This window comes from Rutidosis leptorrhynchoides, chromosome 4 (genome assembly GCF_046630445.1).
Source record: "Rutidosis leptorrhynchoides isolate AG116_Rl617_1_P2 chromosome 4, CSIRO_AGI_Rlap_v1, whole genome shotgun sequence".
NCBI lineage: Eukaryota > Viridiplantae > Streptophyta > Magnoliopsida > Asterales > Asteraceae > Rutidosis > Rutidosis leptorrhynchoides.
In genome coordinates, this window is record NC_092336.1 from 634,154,037 (window position 1) to 634,180,396 (window position 26,360).

The 26,360-nt window shown below is 33.3% G+C and overlaps 1 non-coding gene across 1 annotated transcript; it reads right to left on the bottom strand.

Moving 5' to 3' along the window:
* Positions 1-18,172: 18,172 nt before the first annotated feature.
* LOC139845674 (small nucleolar RNA R71) lies at positions 18,173-18,279 on the bottom strand. Its single transcript, XR_011758438.1, has one exon. It is a non-coding gene; the product is annotated as a small nucleolar RNA R71 (small nucleolar RNA).
* Between the last annotated feature and the right edge of the window lie 8,081 nt (positions 18,280-26,360).

The following is a 26,360-nucleotide window of genomic DNA, read 5'->3' on the forward strand; positions in this document are numbered from 1 at the left end:
AAAAGATGATGATTTGCGATCAGAATGCGCGAGCTTTATAGGGGGTTTCTGAATTTGGGGCTCCGCGACTCGCGGTGAAATACCCTTCAAACTCCGCGAGTCGCGGAGAATGAAATTACAGCTCAGTCCCTTTGGAGTCTTTCTTGCCGACGGTTTTTATTATTTATTATAATATATAAATAATTATAAGAATTATTTAAATATTATATTATATTTATGTGCATAGTTGACTTGTAATTTTTAGTCCGTTGCGTCGAGCGTTGAGAGTTGACTCTGGTCCCGGTTCCGAATTTTCGAACGTCCTTGCGTACAATTTAATATCTTGTACTTTGCGTTTTGAATCTTGTACTCTTGTAATTTCGAGACGTTTCTTATCAATAATTGGAACCTTTTTGATTGTCTTTTGTACTTTTGAGCTTTTTGGTCGTTTGCGTCTTTAATTCGTCGAATCTGTCTTTTGTCTTCACCTTTTATTATTTAAACGAATATCACTTGTAAATAGAACAATTGCAACTAAAAGCTTGTCTTTCTTGAGGAATAATGCTATGAAATATATGTTCGTTTTTAGTATTATCAAATATTCCCATACTTAAGCGTTGCTTGTCCTCAAGCAATATCGTCTTGAAATACTAGAATCACTTCTTTATTCTTCACACTTTGTACATCAGTGATTTCTATACGGCGGTATAAACAATGGTAGTAACGATATGTTTTACAGTTCCACATGACTATAAAAATTTAGATCCATTAAGGAAATTGGATCTTTATGAAAACATTTGATCTTTTGAAAATTAAATCTAGTTTTTACCCTAGATAAGTTTTCCGGAATAACCCTTTACCGGTGTTTGCAAAATATTTTTGTGGGTTTGGTGGGTTTCAGATTTGAAAATTTTAGCTCAAAACTTATGGTTTTGTGTCACCCACTTGCTAACCTTGTATTTGGAAAGCAACACGTCCAGTTTACTTGTCCCGTATATTACCTTTCGGTAAACTACCGTCCGGTTGTAAAGGAAAGCGTTGAACAACAACTGTTAAGGCAATGTCCCCTGACATGCTTTTAATTATGGTCTATAACGTGTCGGACGCAATTACTATCCTTGGTAGGAGCAATAGTAAAGTTCACCCTTATGATTTTTCGGTATGGCACAAGGTCCTGTCTTTGACCACTATGCAACCACCGTTCTTACAGTTGACACCCGATTTAGTTCAGGTGACCTAATGAATTCCAGGTGAATTCCTAGGATTTTACGTTCAATGGTAATGAACGCATTGAAAATGGGTTTTCAGAAAACAAATCGGTTTATAATTTTGATCAAAATATTTTCTCGTTCAAGCTCGAGTTTAGATATCATTGAATTCCATGAGTTTGAATTCTCAATCTTTAAGGTCAATCTCTAGGATTGAGTAATATCAGTCTTAAAAGCTGATTTTTAATCTTTAAGGAGATTATCCTTTCTGGGGATCTGATTCATTAGTCTTATCCAGCTAATTTGCATGGTGCCCCCCCATTGTACGAGATAAATCCTTCTCATGGTTAGGATAAATCTGACCACTTGGCGACCCTGTTTGATGCTGAGGTCCGTGGATTTCCTGCTGATTTTAGTGATGACTTTTCTGGATTTTTCGTCAACCTACAGCTGGCCTGGACGACAACTTCATGACCTAGATCAAGAAGCGCGTTTCTTTTTCGGAAGACTTTACTTCCTTTTAATGATGGAATTGATTCATCGTGTAGATCCATCTTTTCTTTTCTTTCATTTGGTAAAACAGTTTAGTTTAGTCCAAAGCAAAAGTATTTTCAGTTATTTGTTACAAATATATGTGACATATGTTTAAGATAACTTGGTAAATTTTCCCACACTTGGCTTTTATTTTCCTTTTTATCGTCCTCTATTCCATTTTAAATGAATTTTAACATTTTAGTTTGTTTCTCAATTTATGTCCTTTCCGAGGTAACAATAATTTTGGTGTTAAAACCTAGTTTTATCGTTCATAAATATGTATAAACATGATTTTGAATTCATTTAATTGAAAATTTTGAAAAATTTTACTAGAATTGGGTAGTCAGTATATAAGACTAGGGCTATTCTTTATTATCAGAGAGCACTAGATTCTAATACAACTACTGCTTTACTAGTATTTTTAATGGTAACCAAGTGTTTAAGATAAAAATTTTAAAATCCGAAAGAATTTAACCCCTTCCCACACTTAAGATCTTGCAATGCCCTCATTTGCAAGAAATCAGTAACAATTTAAATTATTGAGGGTGATTTGTGTGAAAATGATTAAATTTTTACCAAAGTTTCCAAATATATTGGCGTTTGTTTGCTGAATGATAAATGGTGCACATCATTTGTTCATTCCGTCTTGTTGTTATTTCACATATATTTTGCATCTTGTCGTCAAAATTAGTTGCTTTTGCTGAACTTAATGCCAGTCTTTGAAAATGCGTTGTTTTACCCTGTTGTGTACATAAGATAAACTGCAAACATATATACATATTTTTGAAGTTTGGTATATTACCCCACATTCAAAAATTATTAAAATCTAAGAATAAAAGTTAGATAATTATAAAAATGATTACAATATTAACAAAAGCATTAAACGTATCAATAATTACAAATTACAAAAAAAATAAAACTAAGTATACTAGGGATGATACTGGTACCAATAGGGGTTCCAGGCATAACCATAGGTGCTATAGAATGCTTCGGCAGGGTTATACGTAGGATATGGTGGCTGCATCTCTATAGACCAAGGAGGGAAGATGGGTTTCGGTGTAGGAATATAGTTTCTACCTATATGTTGGCAATGAGCTATGATTTGGTTCTGATGAACTTGCCAATCTTCAAATGCTCTCTGTCTAGCATTTTCGTATTCCTGAGAAGCTATAAACCTTTGCATTTCTTGCATCTCATTCCCCCCTCCTACATTACCTTGCTGTTGGTTTCTCTCCACCTGTGGATGTCTACCATGGTATTGTACTGCGGCGTTATTTCGCCTCTTCAAAACTTTCGCACCATGGTATACATTTAAACCTATAGTATCGCGGGGTTCCGGTTCTTCTACTAATAATCCCCCCGACTTATATCCACACCGAGATATTCACCAATCAAAGTAATAAAAATACCACCTCCTATTATGCTATGCGGTCGCATCCCCCGAACCATAGCTGATAAATAATAACCCACACAATATGGTATACTTACAGCGCTTTGTGGGTCTCGAATACACATATGGTAAAACAAATCCTGTTCATTTACTTTTTCCTTGTTCTTACCCCTTTGTGTAATCGAATTAGCTAAAAACCTATGAATCACTCTTAATTCGGCTCTATCTATATCCAAATAAGAGTAATTTCCCCCTTTGAAACGGTGATGGCTTGTCATTTGACTCCACACACCATGTGTATCAAAATTTTCATCTATCTTTCTACCGTTTAGTATCAACCCTCTACAATCGGTAGATGCTAACTCCTCAGGCGTATATATACGTAAAGCCTGAGCCATGTCCAGTAAAGACATGTGGCGCATCGAACCGCCTAACAAAAATCTAATAAAAGAACGATCGGTTAAACTAGCTACCCGATCATTCAACTCTATACTACACAAAAATTCTTCACACCATACTTTATATACAGGTCTACGCATGGTGAATAAACGTACCCAGTCATTAAAAGAAGAATTACCATACCTCTGTACAAGTAATTCCCTAATTGGCCCGGCCAATTCTACAGCTTCTAAGGGTCCCCATTCTATGACCCTCGGTACCTCAACAACCTTAGAATGAAGAGTATGCAAACCCCTTTGATATTTTGGATAATCTATCCAAAGTCTGTCAAATCTCAGGTTCGGGTGCAACTCTTCTAAGTGCATATCAGAAAAGGTCATGACTGGATGAGGTATATCCTGCTTGTAGTAGTTATCCACCTCCTGTTGTTCCACATTCTCAGCAGGAGCATTGCGGGCTTGGGATGAAGATTCACCCCTTTCAGTCTGCAAAACACATCAAACACAATTTTTGTGCATCCAAATATGCATTAGTGTCAGCAAAATCATCAATCAAAATAATTATAATGACATGATCAATTTATATCAAACTTAAGCTCATTTTCACATTTTTATCAAATCTACACTTTTTCAAATAAGCATATACGAAAATGTTCGCCAAGTTCATAAGCATTCAACTCAAATAACATGTCAAAATAATCATTACTATTAATTAAACAAGTTTCAAATGGCATTGTCTTTCAAAAATCAAGTTCATGAATTTTAGACTTGAAAAAGTCCACTTTAATTCTCAAAATCATATTTAGGCTCAAAGTTTGGATCATTTAACTACCTAAACATGTTACACTACTTATTTTAGCAACAATTCATGATAAAAATCGGCCATAACCTGTTTATATCAAAAAGCCCCAAATTTGCTCAAGAACACAAATCCTAGATTACTCAAAATTTGAAGTTTAAAGCTTCTAATCATGTTAAACAGCATCAATCTAGGTTATATAAGCATAATACATAAACAAATTAAGCCTAATTACACTAAAAAGCATCAAAATCAAATTGGGAAAAAAAAATGGCTCAAGAACACTAATTTCGGATTAAATGGTGTTTAGGTGTAGAAATTTACCGTTTTTCTTGAGTAATTCCTAGATAGCATCCTTCTCAACATGATTTTAGTAAAAGATTTGGTGATTAACGGTTAAAAATTGTGATTTTGGGGGTTTTTTCTCGGGTTTTTTCGTGCAGTTTTCGCAGTATTTTTGAGTTGTGGTGTGTGGTTTGAGCTGTTCTTGCGTTTTATTTTTTTTCTGTAAATTGGTCCTCCCGCGACTCGCGGAGATTTCCCCTTCAAACTTCGCGAGTCGGGGAGTTTGATATATATATATATATATATATATATATATATATATATATATATATATATATATATATATATATATATATATATTTTTTATAATCATTAACTTATAAAACAATTAAGTATTTAATTTTAAAATTTTGTTTCCCTTGTTATTTAGGACGAGGTCGTTTCGGATCGATGTCCTAGTCCGTCCCTCGACAAAATTTTAAAATTTGTCTTTTTGTAGCGATTGTTTTAAAAGCTAAGATTTTTTTTGTTTTTAATGTTTTTGGCATACTTTAATTCAATAAGATTAAAAATAATGATAATAAAAGTTCTCGTCCCTCCCTCGGGTAAAGCAATTTCGGTTCAAAGACCTAGTCTTCAACTTACGACGAATTTTAAAAATCATATTTTAACTTAATCAGATAAAGTAAATTTTTGTTTTTAAATTCACACAACTTAAATATAAAATTCAAAATTAATATTAAAATTTCACACCAAACTTAAAATTTGAAATGCATAAAATTAAAAATTCATATTTTAAAAATTAAAAATTCACACCAAACTTAATTTAAAAATTCATATTATAAATTCATACCAAACTTATATTAATTTTTCAAATATTTACAATTTTAAAAATATTGTTTTTACAAAGTTTACAAGATTAATTTAAGATTTATATATTAATTTTAAAAACATGGTAAAAATAAAATTAAAAATCTTTTTGTCTTTTTATCCCACTTTAATCAATCAAATATTATCAAAAATATGCGCCCTTCTTTTCGGTAAAGTAATTTCGGTTCCAAGACCTAATTTAACTCATGACGAATTTTTGAAATATTTTGTGTTGATTGATTAAAGATATTTATACCTTAAGAATAAACGTTAAATTTCGCAGTGATGTAATAAATTTTTGAATGATATCAATAATTTCGGTCGCCAAACCTAATTTTATTCAATACCAATTTAATACTTTTTAGCGAACAAATTAGCGTTTATTATCAAAAGGTTAAAAATAAAAATAAAAACTGTACAGACATACCTGTGAAATACATTTCTTAGTTATATGATCTATCCCATTCATAAGATAGTCAGTTTAATTGGTTTTCCATAGCTACATAGGCGTAACCTCGAGCATTCAGTGTCTTTTCTTCTAAACATATGAACGGTCCGTCTCTGCATAAAGTAACAAATTCGGTATTTGAATAGGTTTGATTATTTGAACATTTACCTCCATGTGACCATTTTCCGCATTTGTGACATCGTTCTAGGTGTCGTGCTCTTCTTTTCGCTGCGGATTTTGATTTTCCTTTACCAAATTGTAACTTATTATCTTCGCATCTGGATTCTTTTCTAACTCCGTCCATTCTTTCTCTGATTACTGATACTATTTCACTTGGTAGTATGTCATTATTTCTTTTAGTGATCAAAGCGTGTAGCATTAGACCATGGTTTAGTTCACAGGCAGTCTTCATTTTGTAAAAACCTAAAAAAAATAAAAATTCAGAATGGGGGGAGAAGACTAGTTCTTTAGGGTCTGCTAGGGAAAGACCATTCGGGTTCCATTTTCGAGAACTACACGAAAACAGACAATCTAACTCTAACAGAAATACATATTATCCTTTAAAGACTTGATTCTCCCCACACTTAGTTAGCTGTGGTGTCGAAATTGTGATTAACTTCGTTGTCGACTTCTATCGGACCATGTATGTAATGTTTAACTCTGTGACCATTAACTTTAAATTCAATCCCATTTGAATTTATCAATTCTATCGTTCCGTATGGGAAAACTCTTTTGACTATGAATGGTCCAGACCATCTTGATTTCAATTTTCCAGGAAATAGCTTGAATCGTGAATTAAAAAGAAGAACTCTGTCTCCTTCTTTAAATTCTTTTGAACTTCTGATTCTTTTATCATGCCATTTCTTCGTTCTTTCTTTATAGATTAATGAATTTTCGTATGCTTCATGTCTTAATTCTTCTAATTCATTTAGTTGACTTAATCGTAGACGTCCGGCTTCATGTAAATCAAGATTACATGTCTTCAAAGCCCAAAATGCTTTGTGTTCAATTTCTACTGGAAGATGACATGCTTTTCCATAAACAAGTCTAAAAGGTGTGGTTCCAATTGGAGTTTTGTAGGCTGTTCTAAAAGCCCAGAGTGCATCCTCCAATTTAATGGACCATTCCTTCGGATTTGATCCTACGGTTTTCTCTAGAATACGTTTTAAAGCTCGGTTGGTATTTTCAACTTGTCCACTTATTTGTGGATGATATGCGGTGGAGATTTTATGAGTTACTCCATATCTTTTAAGAACTTTCTCAAGTTGATTATTACAGAAATGAGTACCCCGATCACTTATTAAAGCTTTCGGTGTTCCAAACCTTGCAAAAAGACGTTTTAAAAAGTTGACTACAACTCGTGCATCGTTAGTTGGGAGAGCTTGTGCTTCCGCCCATTTAGATACATAATCAATGGCTACGAGTATATATAGATTATTATGAGATTTTGGAAATGGACCCATAAAGTCAATACCCCAAATGTCAAATTCTTCACATACTTGGATGACATTTTGTGGCATTTCATCACGTTGACTTATTTTTCCGGCCCTTTGACATGCATCACAGGATTTGCAAAGAAGGTGTGCGTCTTTGTAAATTGTAGGCCAATAGAATCCAGCTTCATAAACTTTTCTTGCTGTTAGTTGAGGCCCATAATGCCCTCCTGTTGGTCCTGTGTGACAATGGTTTAATATTTTACTAGCTTCATCTCCAAATACACATCGGCGTATTATTCCATCGGGACAACTTTTAAACAGATGTGGATCTTCCCAGAAATAGTGTTTTATATCACTGAAGAATTTCTTTCATCTTTGGTACGATAATTCTTTTTCAAGGAATCCACAAACCAAGTAATTTGCATAGTCTGAAAACCATGGGATTTCTTTATAATCTATCTTCAATAGATATTCATCAGGAAAATTGTCTTGTATGGCTGATTCATTTAGAACTTCTAATTCGGGATTTTCAAGACGAGAAAGATGATCAGCGGCGAGATTTTCTGCTCCTCTTTTATCTCGGATTTCAATATCAAACTCTTGTAAGAGTAAGATCCAACGGATTAATCTTGGTTTAGCATCTTGTTTTGAAAATAAGTATCTAAGAGCAGAATGGTCGGTATAGACCACCGTTTTTGCTAGAACGAGATATGATCGAAATTTGTCAAAAGCAAAGACAATAGCAAGGAGTTATTTTTCAGTAGTTGTATAGTTCGTTTGTGCTCCTTGTAACGTCTTACTAGCATAATATATAGGTTGAAATCGTTTTTCAATCCTTTGTCCTAAAACGGCTCCCATTGCAAAATCACTTGCATCGCACATTAGTTCAAATGGTAGATTCCAATTTGGTGTTATCATGATCGGTGCATTAGTGAGTTTCTCTTTAAGAATATTAAAAGATTTGATACACTCATCTGAAAAGATGAATGGAGCATCCTTTTCTAGGATTTTATTCATAGGAGTGGCAATTTTAGAAAAATCTTTTATGAAACGTCGGTAAAAACCGGCATGCCCTAGAAAACTCCTAACTCCTCTAACATTGGTGGGATGTGGAAGTTTAGCAATTACATCTACTTTAGCTCTATCCACCTCAATTCCTTCTTTTGAAATTTTATGTCCAAGAACGATGCCTTCTTTAACCATGAAATGGCATTTCTCCCAATTAAGTACTAGATTTGATTGTTCGCATCTAAGAAGCATTCGTTCAAGATTAGCTAGACATGATTCAAATGTATCACCGAAGACTGAAAAGTCATCCATGAAAACTTCCATGCATTCTTCTATCATGTCGTGAAAAATTGCCATCATGCACCTTTGAAAGGTTGCAGGGGCGTTGCAAAGTCCAAATGGCATGCGTTTGTAAGCAAAAGTACCATAAGGGCACGTGAATGTGGTTTTCTCTTGATCTTCGGGTGCTATTGGAATTTGAAGATATCCGGAAAATCCATCTAGAAAACAATAGTAACTATTTCCGGCTAATCTTTCCAACATTTGATCAATAAAAGGTAAGGGAAAGTGATCTTTTCTGGTGGCGTCATTTAATTTTCTATAATCAATACACACACGCCATCCTGTTACAGTTCTAGTAGGAATAAGCTCATTTTTCTCATTTGTAATGACAGTCATGCCACCCTTCTTAGGCACGCATTGAACTGGGCTTACCCATGGACTATCAGAGATTGGATAAATTAAACCTGCATCTAGCAGTTTAATAATCTCTTTCTTAACTACATCTTGCATATTAGGATTTAGTCTTCGTTGGCGTTGCACATACGTTTTATGACCTTCTTCCATAAGGATTTTATGTATGCAATACGAAGGACTTATTCCTTTAATATCATGAATCTTCCATGCAATGGCTGGTTTATGAGCTTTCAACACAGAAATGAGTTGTGATTTCTCATTTTCAGTAAGAGAAGACGATATTATTACAGGTAATTCAGATTCACCATGTAAATAAGCGTATTCCAAATGGTTTGGAAGTGGCTTTAACTCTAATTTCGGAGGTTCTTCTATCGATGATTTGTATCTATATCTGTCTTCTTCTTTTAGCATTTGAATTTCTTCTGTTGTTGGTTCATATCCATTAGCCATAAGTGTAGCTAACATTTCAGCTTCATCAATTGGTTCATTACCTTCTCCTAAAGAACATTCTCCTGTTCCTTGTAATTCTGGAAATTCTTCTAATAATTCTGCATGTGCATCTATAGTTTGAATATAATAACATGTATCATCTGCAGATTGTGGTTGTTGCATTGCTCTATCAACTGAAAAGGTAACACTCTCATCCTCTATACTTAGGGTCAGTTTCTTACCGAACACGTCTATCATTGCTTTAGCCGTGTTTAAGAATGGTCTTCCTAATATGAGAGGAACTTGAGAATCTTCTTCCATGTCCAGAACAACAAAATCTACTGGAAATACTAAAGTACCAACTTTAACTAGCATGTTCTCCATTATCCCTCTAGGATATTTTATTGATCTATCGGCTAGTTGTATGCTTATTCTGGTTGGTTTCAATTCTCCAAGGTCTAGTTTAGCGTATAGTGAATACGGCATTAGATTTATACTAGCACCTAAGTCTGCCAATGCTTCTATTGAACTAAGACTACCCAGAAAACATGGAATTGTGAAACTTCCTGGATCAGATAGTTTTTCTGGTATCTTTTTCAACAGCACTGCTGAACAATTAGCATTCATAGTAACAGCCGAGAGTTCTTCCATTTTCTTTCTATTTGAGATTAGATCTTTCAAGAATTTAGCATATCTAGGCATTCCTGAAATCACATCAATGAAAGGAAGATTTACATTTATCTGTTTAAACATATCCAAGAATTTGGATTGCTCGGCTTCAAGTTTTTCTTTCTTCATTTTACTCGGATAAGGAAGTGGTGGTTGGTATGGTTTAACATAATCTTTAGCCTTAGCTGTGTTATCTTCATTAACCTTTTCAACTACCGGTTCTTTTTTCTTATCTTGATCAGGTTGTGGTTCTTGTGGAGTAGGAATGGCTTCATCAGAAGTTACAGGTATTTCAGGTGGTTTAAGTGTTGTACCACTTCTTGTGGTAATGGCTTTAGCTGTTTCATTCCGGGGGTTAGCGTTTGTATCACTAGGTAGACTTCTCGGTTTTCTTTCACCTATTAACCTTGCTAGGTTACTTACTTCTTGTTCCAGATTTTGAATAGAAGCTTGTTGATTTCTAAATGCTTGAGCATTTTGTTCATTGGTTTGTTTCTGAGATGTGAAAAACTGTGTTTGAGTTTCAACTAGCTTTGTCATCATATCTTCTAAATTCGGCTTTTTATCATCGGTTTGTTGTGGTGGTTTGTTTTGAAAATTCGGTCTTTGCTGATTGTAAGTATTATTGGATACTTGTTGATTGCTAGGACCTTGTTGGTTGTTGTATGGAATATTTCGGTTATAATTCTGGTTTTGATTGTAAATCGGTCTTGGCGGTTGATAATTATTCTGATAATTATTTCCAGGCCTTTGGTTTATGTATGAAATATTCTCTCTTTGTTCCATTGTTAATTCAATACTGAGACAATCTTTTGTCAAATGTGGTCCTCCACACTGCTCACAACTAATTCGTATTGAGTGAATATCCTTAGTCATCTTTTCCATTCGTCTCTCCACAACATCTATCTTTGCGGAAATGGAATCTAAGTCATGGCTAGAATCGGCTCTAGCTGCTTTAGATGATCTAATGATATCTTTTTCTTGGTGCCACTCATGTGAGTGGGAAGCAGTGTTATCAATAATTTTGTAAGCATCAGTTTCGGTTTTCTTCATAATAGAACCACCAGCTGCTATATCTATGTCTTTTCTTGTAGTGATGTCGCATCCTTGGTAGAATATTTGTACTATTTGACAGGTGTCTAAACCATGTTGCGGACATCCTCTTAACAACTTTCCATATCTTGTCCATGCCTCATATAGAGTTTCATTCGGTTTCTGTGTGAACGTAACAATTTCTGCTTGAAGTCTTACGGCTTTAGATGCAGGAAAGAATTGTTTAAGAAATTTGTCAACTAAAACATCCCATGTATCAATCGCCCCTTCAAGTAACGATTCCAACCAATCTTTGGCTTCTCTCTTTAAAGTCCAGGGAAATAACATGAGATATATCTGTTCATCCTCCACTTCTCGGATTTTAAATAGTGTGCAGATCCTATTAAAGGTACGTAGATGTTCATTTGGATCTTCCTTCGGCGCACCACTAAATTGACATTGATTAGTCACCATGTGTAGAATTTGTCCTTTGATTTCATAATCTGGCGCATTAATGTCTGGATGAGTAATTGCGTGACCTTGGCCAGTGCGTTTAGCTCTCATTCTGTCTTCCATACTTAAAGGTTCCAGATTCTCCATAATTGAATTTGTTGAATCGGTATCACTAGATGATTCTGATTTAATGGTTCGTTCCTCAACAATCTCTGTTTGAATGATTGGTGGCTCCGGAGGAAAGTTTAGTGGTTCAGGATCTACGAACCGTTCCTGAATATTCTCCGGATTCTCAATTGTGAGGTCGGGTTCAAAAAATGGATTTTCGGAAATTTGAACTGAAGTACTTGGTCGACTGGATGACGATTCTAAAGAAAAATCAACGGCGGTTATATTTGCTAAATGTCTTGATCTAGTTACAGGTGGTGAACGTACAAAAGGTGGTGAACGTCTTGCTCGGTGCATTCACTGAATATCCTATTAGTTTTAAAAAGGAAAGAAAAATTATAATAAGTTATCCAATTAATAGACTTTTCTGATTTTGCCCACGTTTCGAATAGCCAAAAGATGCAGCAGAGGGGCAGGATTCGTTTGGTCTCAATATAATTGAGGACTGTTTGGCTCCAATAACCCGGTCCACGTACAAATCCAACTATTACTACGAACCAGAAAATTTTGATGTCTATTAATTTAACCACTTAAAATAAATTTTCGTAATTTTAAGAAATTTAGATAAGAAGTAGAATAAAAATCTATGTCCTAAAACTAGAATAGCGAGAAATAAGAAAGAAAAAGAGTTCGTCGAAAAAGGTCGAAAAAGAAAAATGGTTGAAAAATAAAAGGTGACGGAAAAATATAAGAAACTTATAAAACTTAAAAATACTTGACTAACCTAACCTTATTACTACAACTAACTTAAAATTATAATCGCAAATTGAAATTACTAATTGGAATGATAATTGATACATAGGAAAAAAGTCGTCTAAAAATATTAAAGCTTACAAGAAAAACTAAATCCCAAATGGAAATAACTTAAAAAGAAACTAAAACTTAAAAAGGCGTCGCAAAATTCTAAAGCACCTAAATCTTAGTCTAAAGAAAAAGCACTTAAGGAATTCTACGGAAAAGCCTAAAAATCTAGGAGTAAAAATAACTATGGCAAAAACTAAGTTTAAAACTAAATATGAGCTAAAAATATAAAAGTTACGCTAAAGCGATTAAAAAGGGACAAAATATAAAAATATACAAAAAGTTGTAAAAATTACAATTTTTATAAAAATATTATTTTTATATTATTTATTTAATAAAACTATTAATTTTACAAATTAATTAAACTAATTTAAACAAAATATACAAAATAATAATAAAAACTAAAAACTAATTAAAAACTAAAAACATAATTAGGGTTTTAATTAATAAATAATAATAATAATAACTCCGTAATTAATGCCTGATTAGGGCTTCTGTCGCGTGTCAGAATACCTCCGCGAGTTGCGGTATTTAATGCATCAAACCCCGCGAGTCGCGGGGTTCAGAATTTCAACTGACAGGTTTAATTTCAACGCGTTTTTCTTTATTTATTTATTTATTTTATTTTCTGTTTTTAAATATGTGTATTAATAATACTATTATATTTAAAACTTAAATAAAAATAGAATCACTTTATAATTTTATAAATAAAAATCTTAAAACTAGATTTATATATATATATATATATTTTTATATTTATATGTTTTTAAATAAAAACAAAATACTTAAATAAAACTTATGTTTTTATAAAAACAAAGAAACTTTATAAAACTTAAATATTTATCAAACTCCTAAAAATATTTATATTTTTGTTTTTCTTTTTATATTTTCGAATATTTAAAACGTTTTTTTTTTACAAAAACGAATTTTAATAAAAGTAAACTAAAAATCTTTTTTTTTTTTATATTAGCGTTGCGCTTCCGGCTTTTAAGAGAAGTCCCCGGCAGCGGCGCCAAAAATACTTGATGTGGTAGCGGAGTGGTATATAATACTATTAAATTTTACAACGAAACACTATTAAATACGATACAATTTTACACAAGATATTTATTTATTTATAGAATGGATATACTTAAACCTTGCTACAACACTTATAGGCAGTGTACCTAATCGTACAGTAGTGTAGTTTTTAGTAAGTCCGGTTCGTTCCACAGGGAATCTTTTTTAAACAAAGCTCAACGCTATATTAGTTTACTTTTATAAAAATACAAATATATATATAAGTAATATTATTATTATAAAGGGGGGTTTTTACCGTTTAATGACCGGTTTGTCGATTTTAAAACTTTAGTCGCAGTTAAAACCAAATGTAAAATATTAAAAATAAATACAAGACTTAAATTAAAGCATGAAGTAAATAACAATAAATGAAATTGCGAATAATAAAAGTGCGATAAAATAAAATTGCGATAATTAAAAAGTACGATAATTAAAAGTGCGATTAAATACAATAACAATAAAAATGCGATAATTAGAAGTGCAATTAAATATAAAATAAAGGAAATTAAATATGAAATAAAAGAATTATGCTTATTTAAACTTCCGTAATCATGATGTTTGACGTGTTGATTTTAGTTTTATGCCCATGGGTTAATTGTCCTTTGTCCTGGATTATTTAATATGTCCGTCTGGTTTTTGTCCATAACAGTCCATCAGTCATAAATATAAAGTGCGAGTGTCCTCGTCAAATTATCCTTATACCCGAAGTTAAATATTCCAACTAATTGGGGACTTAAACTGTAACAAGATTTTAATACTTTGTTTAATAATTACACCAGGATGTCGACTGAGTGTAACCCAAGGTTTTAATATTTTGTTATCAATTATACCAAGTGTCCTTTGTACATAATTTCACCCCTGTTTTAATTATTCTAGTGGCTATTAATCCATTCCCGTGTCCGGTTAAATGAACGATTATTCGTACATATAAATACCCCGCCCATCGTGTCCGATTGAGTGTATATGGTAATTTATAGGGACGCCCAATTGTAAATCTTTATATTAACATTAACAAACTATCATTTAGTTAAACAAATATAAAGCCCATTAATAGCTCATAGTCTAATTTCCACAAGTGTCGTTCTTTTGTCCAAATCCCAATTATGGTACAAAGCCCAATTACCCAATTTTAGTAATTAGCCCAACATCATGATTACTTCGTTTTAAATAAGCATAATAATAATTTAGCTACGAGACATTAATGTAAAAAGGTTGAACATAACTTACAATGATTAAAAATAGCGTAGCGTTACACGGACAGAATTTCGACTTACACCTTTAGAACATTTGCTAACATACCCTTATTATTAGAATTATAATTAAAATTAAAATATAAATTATAAATATATATATATATATATATATATTTTACGTATGAGGAGAAGAAGAAAAAGATGATGATTTGCGATCAGAATGCGCGAGCTTTATAGGGGGTTTCTGAATTTGGGGCTTCGCGACTCGCGGTGAAATACCCTTCAAACTCCGCGAGTCGCAGAGAATGAAATTACAGCTCAGTCCCTTTGGAGTCTTTCTTGCCGACGGTTTTTATTATTTATTATAATATATAAATAATTATAAGAATTATTTAAATATTATATTATATTTATGTGCATAGTTGACTTGTAATTTTTAGTCCATTGCGTCGAGCGTTGAGAGTTGACTCTGGTCCCGGTTCCGAATTTTCGAACGTCCTTGCGTACAATTTAATATCTTGTACTTTGCGTTTTGAATCTTGTACTCTTGTAATTTCGAGACGTTTCTTATCAATAATTGGAACCTTTTTGATTGTCTTTTGTACTTTTGAGCTTTTTGGTCGTTTGCGTCTTCAATTCGTCGAATCTGTCTTTTGTCTTCACCTTTTATTATTTAAACGAATATCACTTGTAAATAGAACAATTGCAACTAAAAGCTTGTCTTTCTTGAGGAATAATGCTATGAAATATATGTTCGTTTTTAGCAATATAGTGGCTATTAATCTATTCCCGTGTCCGGTTAAATGAACGATTATTCGTACATATAAATACCCCGCCCATCGTGTCCGATTGAGTGTATATGGTAATTTATAGGGACGCCCAATTGTAAATCTTTATATTAACATTAACAAACTATCATTTAGTTAAACAAATATAAAGCCCATTAATAGCTCATAGTCTAATTTCCACAAGTGTCGTTCTTTTGTCCAAACCCCAATTATGGTACAAAGCCCAATTACCCAATTTTAGTAATTATCCCAACATCATGATTACTTCGTTTTAAATAAGCATAATAATAATTTAGCTACGAGACATTAATGTAAAAAGGTTGAACATAACTTACAATGATTAAAAATAGCGTAGCGTTACACGGACAGAATTTCGACTTACACCTTTAGAACATTTGCTAACATACCCTTATTATTAGAATTATAATTAAAATTAAAATATAAATTATAAATATATATATATATTTTATGTATGAGGAGAAGAAGAAAAAGATGATGATTTGCGATCAGAATGCGCGAGCTATATAGGGGGTTTCTGAATTTGGGGCTCCGCGACTCGCGGTGAAATACCCTTCAAACTCCGCGAGTCGCGGAGAATGAAATTACAGCTCAGTCCCTTTGGAGTCTTTCTTGCCGACGGTTTTTATTAATTATTATAATATATAAATAATTATAAGAATTATTTAAATATTATATTATATTTATGTGCATAGTTGACTTGTAATTTTTAGTCCGTTGCGTCGAGCGTTGAGAGTTGACTCTGGTCCCGGTTCCGAATTTTCGAACGTCCTTGCGTACAATTTAATATCTTGTACTTTGCGTTTTGAATCTTGTACTCTTGTAATTTCGAGACGTTTCTTATCAATAATTGGAACCTTTTTGATTGTCTTTTGTACTTTTGAGCTTTTTGGTCGTTTGCGTCTTCAATTCGTCGAATCTGTCTTTTGTCTTCACCTTTTATTATTTAAACGAATATCACTTGTAAATAGAACAATTGCAACTAAAAGCTTGTCTTTCTTGAGGAATAATGCTATGAAATATATGTTCGTTTTTAGCATTATCATGTATTTTTAAGTTTTAATTAGTTTTATTAATATATAAAGCTAATATTTTTATAAAATACTTTATATAAAAATAATATAAAAATTGTATTTTTATAACTTTAAGTTTTATTTTTATATTTCGTATCATTTTAATCGTTCAAGCGTAATTTTGTATATTTTTCGTTCGTAACTAGTTTTAAGATATAGTTTTTGCCGTAGTTATTTTTATTTCTAGATTTTTAGGCTTTTCCGTAAAATTCCTTAAGTGCTTTTTCTTTAGACTAAGATTTAGGTGCTTTAGAATTTTGCGAAGCCGTTTTAAGATTTTAGTACTTTTTAAGTTATCGCCGTTTTGGATATAGAATTCCTTTAAGCTTTAATACCTTTAGACGCAATTGTTAATATTTAGTTTTTAGAATTTTAATTTTCGACGCTTTATTTTCTTATTTTTATTTTTTGACCTTTTATTTTTTGACGTTTTACGACGCACTATTTTTCTTTCTTATTTCTCGACGCTCTAGTTTTAGGACATAGAATTTTATTTATTTTCTTTAAATTTCGACGAAAAATTATTTTAAGCGGTTAAATTGATAGACATCCAAAATTTTCTGGTTAGTAGTAATAGTTGGATTTGTTAGTGGCGAGTTGTGGGCTTCCGATTTAAAGGGTCCTGGCTACCTGCTGCATCTATTGGCTATTCGAAACGTAGGCAAAATCAGAAAAGTCTATTAATTTGATAGCTTATATAATTTTTATCTTTTATAACTAATAGGACATTTAGTGAATGCACCGAGCAAAACGTTCACCACCTTTCATACGTTCACCACCTGTAACTTGATCAAGACATCTAGCCAACATTGTCGCCGTTGATTTTTCTTTAGAATCGTCATCTAGTCGACCAAGTACTCCAATTCAAATTTCCGATAATCCATTTTTTGAACCCGACCTCACAATTGAGAATCCGGAGGATATTCAGGGAGAATTCAGAGATCCTGAACCACTAATCATTCCTCCTGAACCACAAATCACTCATCCAGAGATTGTCGAGGAAGAAACCATTAAGTCAGAATCCTCTAGTGATTCAGATTCAACAAATTCAATCATGGAAAATCTGGAACCTCTAAGTATGGAAGACCGAATAAGGGCTAAACGCACTGGCCAAGATCACGCAATTACTCAACCAGATATTAATGCGCCAGATTATGAAATCAAAGGACAAATCCTACACATGGTAACTAATCAATGCCAATTTAGTGGTGCGCCGAAGGAAGATCCAAATGAACATCTTCGTACCTTCAATAGGATTTGTACTCTATTCAAGATCCGAGAAGTTGAGGATGAACAGATATATCTCATGTTATTTTCCTGGACTTTAAAGGGAGAAGCCAAAGATTGGTTAGAATCGTTACCTGAAGGGGCGATTGATACATGGGATGTTTTAGTTGAAAAATTTCTTAAACAATTCTTTCCGGTATCTAAAGCTGTGAGACTTCAAGGAGAAATAGTTACGTTCATACAAAAGCCAAATGAAACATTATATGAGGCATGGACAAGATTTGAAAAATTGTTGAGAGGATGTCCTCAACATGGTTTAGACACTTATCAAATAGTACAAATATTCTATCAAGGATGTGATATTACTACACGAAAAGACATCGACATAGCAGCTGGTGGTTCCATTATGAAGAAAACCGCAACTGAAGCTTACAAAATTATTGATAACACTGCTTCCTACTCACATGAGTGGCATCAAGAAAAAGATATCGTTAGATCATCTAAAGCGGCTAGAGCCGATTCTAGCCATGACTTTGATTTCATTTCCGCAAAGATAGATGCTTTCGAGAGACGAATGAAAAAGATGACTAAGGATATTCACGCAATACGAATTAGTTGTGAGCAGTGTGGAGGACCACATTTGAAAAAAGATTGTCTCAGTATTGAACAAACAATGGAACAAAGAGAGAATGTTTCATACATGAACCAAAGGCCTGAAAATAATTATCAAAGTAATTATCAACCGCCAAGACCAAACTACAATCAAAACTAGAATTATAACCGAAATGTTCCATACAACGATCAACAAGGTCCTAGCAATCAGCAAGTATCCAATAATACTTACAATCAGCAAAGACCTATTTTTCAAAATAAACCACCACAAACCGATGATAAAAAGCCAAATTTGGAAGACATAATGTCGAAGCTAGTTGAATCTCAAACTCAATTTTTCACATCTCAGAAACAAACTAATGAACAAAATGCTCAAGCATTTAGAAATCAACAATCTTCTATTCAAAATCTGGAACAAGAAGTAAGCAACCTAGCAAGGTTGATAGGTGAAAGAAAACCAGGGAGTCTAGCTAGCGATACAAATGCTAATCCTCGGAATGAAACAGCTAAAGCCATTACCACGAGAAGTGGTATTACACTTAAACCACCTGAAATACCTGAAATTTCTGATGACTCTATTCCTACTCCACAAGAATCACAATCTGAGCAAGAAAAGGAAAAAGAACCGGTAGTTAAAAAGGTTAATGAAGATAACACAGTTAAGTCAAAGCCTTATGTTAAACCATACCAACCACCGCCTCCTTACCCCAAGTAAAATGAGAAAAGAAATATTTGAAGCCGAGCAATCCAAATTCTTGGATATGTTTAAACAAATAAATGTCAATCTTCCTTTCATTGATGTGATATCAGGAATGCCAAGATATGCTAAATTTCTGAAAGATCTAATCACAAATAGAAAGAAAATGGAAGAACTCTCGGCTGTTACAATGAATGCTAATTGTTCTACAGTGCTGTTGAATAAGCTACTAGAAAAACTCTCAGATCCAGGAAGTTTCACAATTCCATATTTTCTGGGTAGTCTTAGTTCAATAGAAGCATTGGCAGACTTATGTACTAGTATAAATTTAATGCCGTATTCATTATACACTAAACTAGACCTTGGAGAATTGAAACCAACACGAATAAGCATACAACTAGCCGATCGATCAGTAAAATATCCTAGGGGGATAATGGAGAACATGCTAGTTAAAGTTGGTACTTTAGTATTTCCAGTAGATTTTGTTATTCTAGACATGGAAGAAGATTCTCGAGTTCCTCTTATATTAGGAAGACCCTTCTTAAACACGGCTAAAGCAATAATAGACGTGTTTGGTAAGAAACTGACCCTAAGTATAGAGGACGAGAGTGTTACCTTTTCTGTTGATAGAGCCATGCAACAACCGAAATCTGCAGATGATACATGTTATTATATTCAAACTATAGATTCACATGCAGAATTGTTAGAAGAATTTCTAGAATTACAAGGAATATTAGAATGTTCTTTAGGCGAAGGAATTGAACCAATTGATGAAGCTGAAATATTAGCTACACTTATGGCTAATGAATATGAACCAACAACAGAAGAACTTCAAATGCTAAAAGAAGAAGACAGATATCGATACAAATCATCGATAGAAGAATCACCAATATTAGAGTTGAAGCCACTTCCAAACCATTTGGAATATGCTTATTTACATGGTGAATCTGAATTACCTGTAATAATATCGTCTTCTCTTACGGAAAATGAAAAATCTCGACTCATTTCTGTGCTAAAAGCTCATAAACCAGCTATTGCATGGAAGATTCATGACATTAAAGGCATAAGTCTTTCGTATTGCACACATAAAATCCTTATGAAAGAAGGCCATAAAACCTATGTGCAACGCCAACGAAGACTAAATCCTAATATGCAAGATGTTGTTACGAAAGAAATTATTAAACTGCTAGATGCAGGCTTAATTTATCCAATCTCTGATAGTCCATGGGTAAGCCCAATTCAATGCGTACCTAAGAAGGGTGGCATGACTGTCATCACAAATGAAAAAAATGAGCTTATTCCTACTAGGACTGTAACAGGATGGCGAGTTTGTATTGATTATAGAAAATTAAATGACGCCACCAGAAAAGATCACTTTCCCTTACCTTTCATTGATCAAATGTTGGAAAGATTAGCCGAAAACAGTTACTATTGTTTTCTTGGCGGTTTCTCCGGATACTTTCAAATTCCAATCGCACCCAAGGACCAAGAGAAAACAACATTCACATGCCCTTATGGTACTTTTGCTTACAAACGCATGCCATTTAGACTTTGCAACGCCATTGCAACCTTTCAAAGGTGCATGATGGCGATTTTTCACGACATGATAGAAGAATGCATGGAAGTTTTCATGGATGACTTTTCAGTCTTCGGTGATACTTTTGAAACATGTCTAGTTAATCTTGAACGAATGCTTATTAGATGCGAACAATCAAATCTAGTACTTAATTGAGAGAAATATCATTTCATGGTTAAAGAAGGCATCATTCTTGGTCATAAAATTTCAAAGGAAGGAATTGAAGTGGATAGAGCTAAAGTAGATGTAATTGCTAAACTTACACATCCCACCAATGTTAGAGGAGTTAGGAGTTTTCTAGGACATGCCGGTTTTTACCGACGTTTCAAAAAAGATTTTTCTAAAATTGCCACTCCTATGAATAAACTCCTAGAAAAGGATGCTCCATTCATCTTTTCGGATGAATGCATCAAATCTTTTAATATTCTTAAAGAAAAACTCACTAATGCGCCGATCATGATAACTCCAAATTGAAATCTACCATTTGAACTCATGTGTGATGCAAGTGATTTTGCAATGGGAGCCGTTTTAGGTCAAAGGATTGAAAAATGATTTCAACCTATTTATTACACTAGTAAGACGTTACAAGGAGCACAAATGAATTACACAACTACTGAAAAAGAACTCCTTGCTATTGTCTTTGCTTTTGACAAATTTCGTTCATATCTCGTTCAATCAAAAACGGCGGTCTATACTGACCATTCTGCTCTTAGATACCTATTTTCAAAACAAGATGCCAAACCACGATTAATCCGTTGGATCTTACTCTTACAAGAGTTCGATATTGAAATCCGAGACAAAAAGGGAGCAGAAAATCTCGCTGCTGATCATCTTTCTCGTCTTGAAAATCCCGAATTAGAAGTTCTAAATGAATCGGCCATACAAGATAACTTTCCTGATGAATATCTATTGAAGATCGATTATAATGAAATTCCATGGTTTGCAGACTTTGAAAACTACTTAGTATGTGGATTCCTTGAAAAAGGGTTGTCGTACCAAAAACGAAAGAAATTCTTTAGTGATATAAAACACTATTTCTGGGAAGATCCACATTTGTTTAAAAGTTGTCCCGAAGGAATAATACGCCGATGTGTATTCGGGGATGAAGCTAGTCAAATCTTAAACCATTGTCACACAGGACCAACAGGAGGGCATTATGGGCCTCAACTTACAGCAAGAAAAGTTTACGACGCTGGATTCTATTGGCCTACAATTTTCAAAGACGCGCACCTTCTTTGTAAATCCTGTGATGCTTGTCAAAGGGCCGAAAAAGTAAGTCAACGTGATGAAATGCCACAAAATGTCATTCAAGTATGTCAAGTATTTAATGTTTGGGGTATTGACTTTATGGGTCCATTTCCAAAATCTCATAATAATCTCTACATTCTCGTTGCCATTGATTATGTATCTAAATGGGCGGAAGCACAAGCTCTCCCAACTAACAATGCACGGGTTGTAGTCAACTTCTTAAAACGTCTTTTTGCAAGGTTTGGAACACCGAAAGCTTTAATAAGTGATCGGGGTACTCACTTTTGTAATAATCAACTTGAGAAAGTTCTCAAAAGATATGGAGTAACTCATAAAATCTCAACCGCTTATCATCCACAAACAAGTGGACAAGTTGAAAATACCAACCGAGCTTTAAAACGTATTCTAGAGAAAACCGTAGGATCAAATCCGAAGGAATGGTCCATGAAATTTGAAGATGCACTCTGGGCTTTTAGAACAGCCTACAAAACTCCAATTGGAACTACACCTTTTAAACTCGTTTACGAAAAAGCATGTCATCTTCCAGTAGAAATTGAGAACAAAGCATTTTGGGCTTTGAAGACATGTAATCTTGATTTGCAAGAAGCTGGACGTCTATGATTAAGTCAACTAAAAGAATTAGAAGAATTAAGACATGAAGCATATGAAAATTCGTTAATCTATAAAGAAAGAACGAAGAAATGGCATGATAAAAGAATCAGAAGTTCAAAAGAATTTAAAGAAGGAGACAGAGTCCTTCTTTTCAATTCACGATTCAAGCTATTTCCTGGAAAATTGAAATCAAGATGGTCTGGACCATTCATAGTCAAAAGAGTTTTCCCATACGGAACAATAGAGTTAATAAATTCAAATGGGATTGAATTTAAAGTTAATGGTCACAGAGTTAAACATTACATACAAGGTCCGATGGAAGTTGACAATGAAGTCAATCATAATTTCACCACTCAAGAAAACCCTCAGAATGAAAACATATATATGTTATCAATAACATATGAAAAACCAAAATTGAAAGACGGGGAAGCTTCAAATTGGAGTGATGAAGAAGAATTCCTATACAAATCTCCAATTCCAAGAAAAGAAGAAAAATGTGAACAAGAAGTTCAAGTAGAAGTGAAAGAACCAAGAAAAGATCACTTGGAAAAGGTTAACAAACCAACTCTACTTACTAAAGTAGGAGACCCTGGTGAATTTATCATTTCTTGCTTGCTTAATGATGGTGCTATGTATAATGGACTCGCAGATTTAGGAGCAAGTGCAAATGTTATGCCTCTTTCCTTATACAAAAGATTAGGTGTTGGTAAATTAAGACCAACTAGAATAGGTGTTCAATTATTTGATCAAACCATTAAACACCCGGTTGGAATAGCCGATAATTTACTTGTTAAAGTGGGAAGTTTGACCTTTGTTGCAAACTTTATAGTTATTAATATATAGGAAGACCTTGATATTCCTCTAATTTTAGGTCGCCCATTTTTAGCAACCACCGAAGCATTCATTGATGTAAGAGAAGGTAGAATTACACTTAGGGATGATGACAAATTGGTTACCTTTGTGAACCGAAAGTTTAGATCTCCACCAACCAAAACTGTTGAACCAATGAAAACGCCTAAGTGTGGGAAAGATGAAGCAACAACCAATGATGACCTGATAAAAAAGAACCCCGTTGTTGATACGAAATTAGATGAACCCGTTTTTAACAGTTCAACGAAGAAACTTTATAAACGGATTCAAGATGCTAGGATTAATGGGAACTTTAAGTTATGTAACCGATTAGTATCCAATTTGTCGCCTAAAGAAAAGGAAATGTTAGTTGAATTTGTGAAAGTTACATAGAAAATCTGAAGGTATTTCGTATGCCCGAGAGTCATATAAAATTAATGTGGCCAACATGTTATGATCCAAGTCGGGTCATACCCAATAACAAGCTTATCGACACCTTATACGTATTTAATCTTAACGATTGGATCGTTAAATAAATAAGCGACACTTGGATTTTAGAAAATCGGTTTTCTAAAATATTATCACTTGAGATAAATTATTTGGATAATTTATATTTAATTATTTATAGGTTTAAATAATTATATTGTGTTATATTTTATAAAAGGTTTATAAAATATATAAGTAACATGACAATAAATGGGTTTTATACAACTTTTATAAATAAAAAAGTTTATTTATAAAATGTGGTGATGGTGGGCAGTTTTTTATGCCCCAAGAAAGACCATCCTATGCTTATTCTTGTTGCTTTCTATAACACAATTCCATATATGCATGTCCCTTGACTAGAAGTCTGACACACATGCATAAAACATCAAGTGATACTTGCAAAAAAAACTGCACAAAATATTCTGCTGCTGTTGCTGTTGCTGTTGGCCGTGGGCTGTTGGGACTCATAAGGGAGTTCTAAATTTGTTTTTGCAGGCTCATATTAAGTGTCAATCAAATCCTAACTAAAGGCAAAGGTGTAAGGGTTATTGCTTGGGGTATTTACACACTTGAGGCTTCAAGTTAGAGGCTTTCATTCCATCATCTTCATCATCATCATGCACATTAGAAAACAACCCTCAACTAGCTTGAGGAAGTATATATATCTTATCTTTGTGTTCTTATATGTAAGCATATATTCAAGACTTGATATTAACATGGAATTCAATTTAAATGGTTAAACATATAACCTTGTTTTCTTGATAATCATGCTTCCGCTTGCTTTACTATCATAAAATTGGTTTTTTGATTATGTAAACTCATAGAACATGTTGTTTTATTGAATTCCATCAATGGTATTAGAGCCGAGGTCTATGAAATATGCTTCTTATATATGGTCTTTAAAACCCACCAACTTTGCATTCTATTAACATGCATGAAAGTAGAATGTAAAAATGTTCGGGTTTGGGAGGGTTGGTTAGTTTGGCCGAATTGTTTAGGACCCAAAATGGGTTTCGGGTTCTTCCATTTTGGTCATTTTGTTGATATATTGATGTTCACAATCATAGCCATGACCTTGTGTTTGAATGAATGCTTGTTTGGTTGATTTGTTATTCATTCATTTGGTTTGTAAAAATATTTATTCAATTGGTTTGTGATAATATTATTTTGGTTATGTAATTTATTTTATATTTGGTATGTAAAATAGATTAGGTTGTATTTCATTTTCTAGACAAAATGTATTAGGATATATTTTGTAAAAAGATGAAGATGATGAAGACTTGGAAGAACACAAGAAGAAGCATTTGGATGCAAGATTAAGTGGGAGATTTAAAATCTCCTACTTAGTGTTATAACCCCTTAACCGGTGGCATTTGTTTTCGGCTAAACAAATGTCTACCAAATTGGCTTGATTGTGAACATATTTGTTTTGTATGCATGGTTGTTTATTGTGTTTGTATGTTTGGTTGCTACAAGTAAATCACAAGATAACAACAAGCAAAATGATAATTTAATTGGTTAAATTAGACATTATTAACTACATGCAAAACGACAATTTAATTGGTTAAATTAAAAGTGGGAAAAGGACATTGATAAACGGTTATTAAGAATACGAAAAGGATCACATATATAAAATGGTTTATATCATGTAATTGGCTTAATTACAAGACATGAAAATGGTTTTTCATAAGTACCATACACTAAATGCATGTTGGTGTATGGCATAAATTTTTTCTTAAACTAGAAATAATGAAAAATTAAAATCCCTTATTAACAAGGCAAACAAGTTAAACGCCTTCCTTTTTTGTGACACTTAAAAAATATTAGGAAACTCATAATGGGATAAATTTCACCTAACCATTATGAGAAAACTATTATGATTAAGGTGAATTTCGCATGCTTGTGGGATAAAGGTCACCTAACCACTTGTATGTTAAATTTACACGTTTACACAAGTAGGACGACTTGATTTGGGAATCATGAACTTAGGGTCACCGAAGCATGAGGAACAAATAGGCGTTGATGGGATAAATATGTCATGCAAAAGGATTGCATGATCCCATAACTTAGAAGTTGCAAAAGGATTGCAATTGTCATATAATGACTACCTAGCTAAATCAAATGACGGGATAAAGGTCACCTAACCGAAATTTAGTTTACCGTTGGATTCTAAAATTTAATAAATATCAATTGGATTTAAAGGGTATTGATTGTTAAATTAAAATTGATACTTAAACAACTTTGTTAAATTTTGTAGATGGCCGCCAATAACAACAACATCCCAAACGCACCAATCAACTTTAACAACCTATCGTTGAG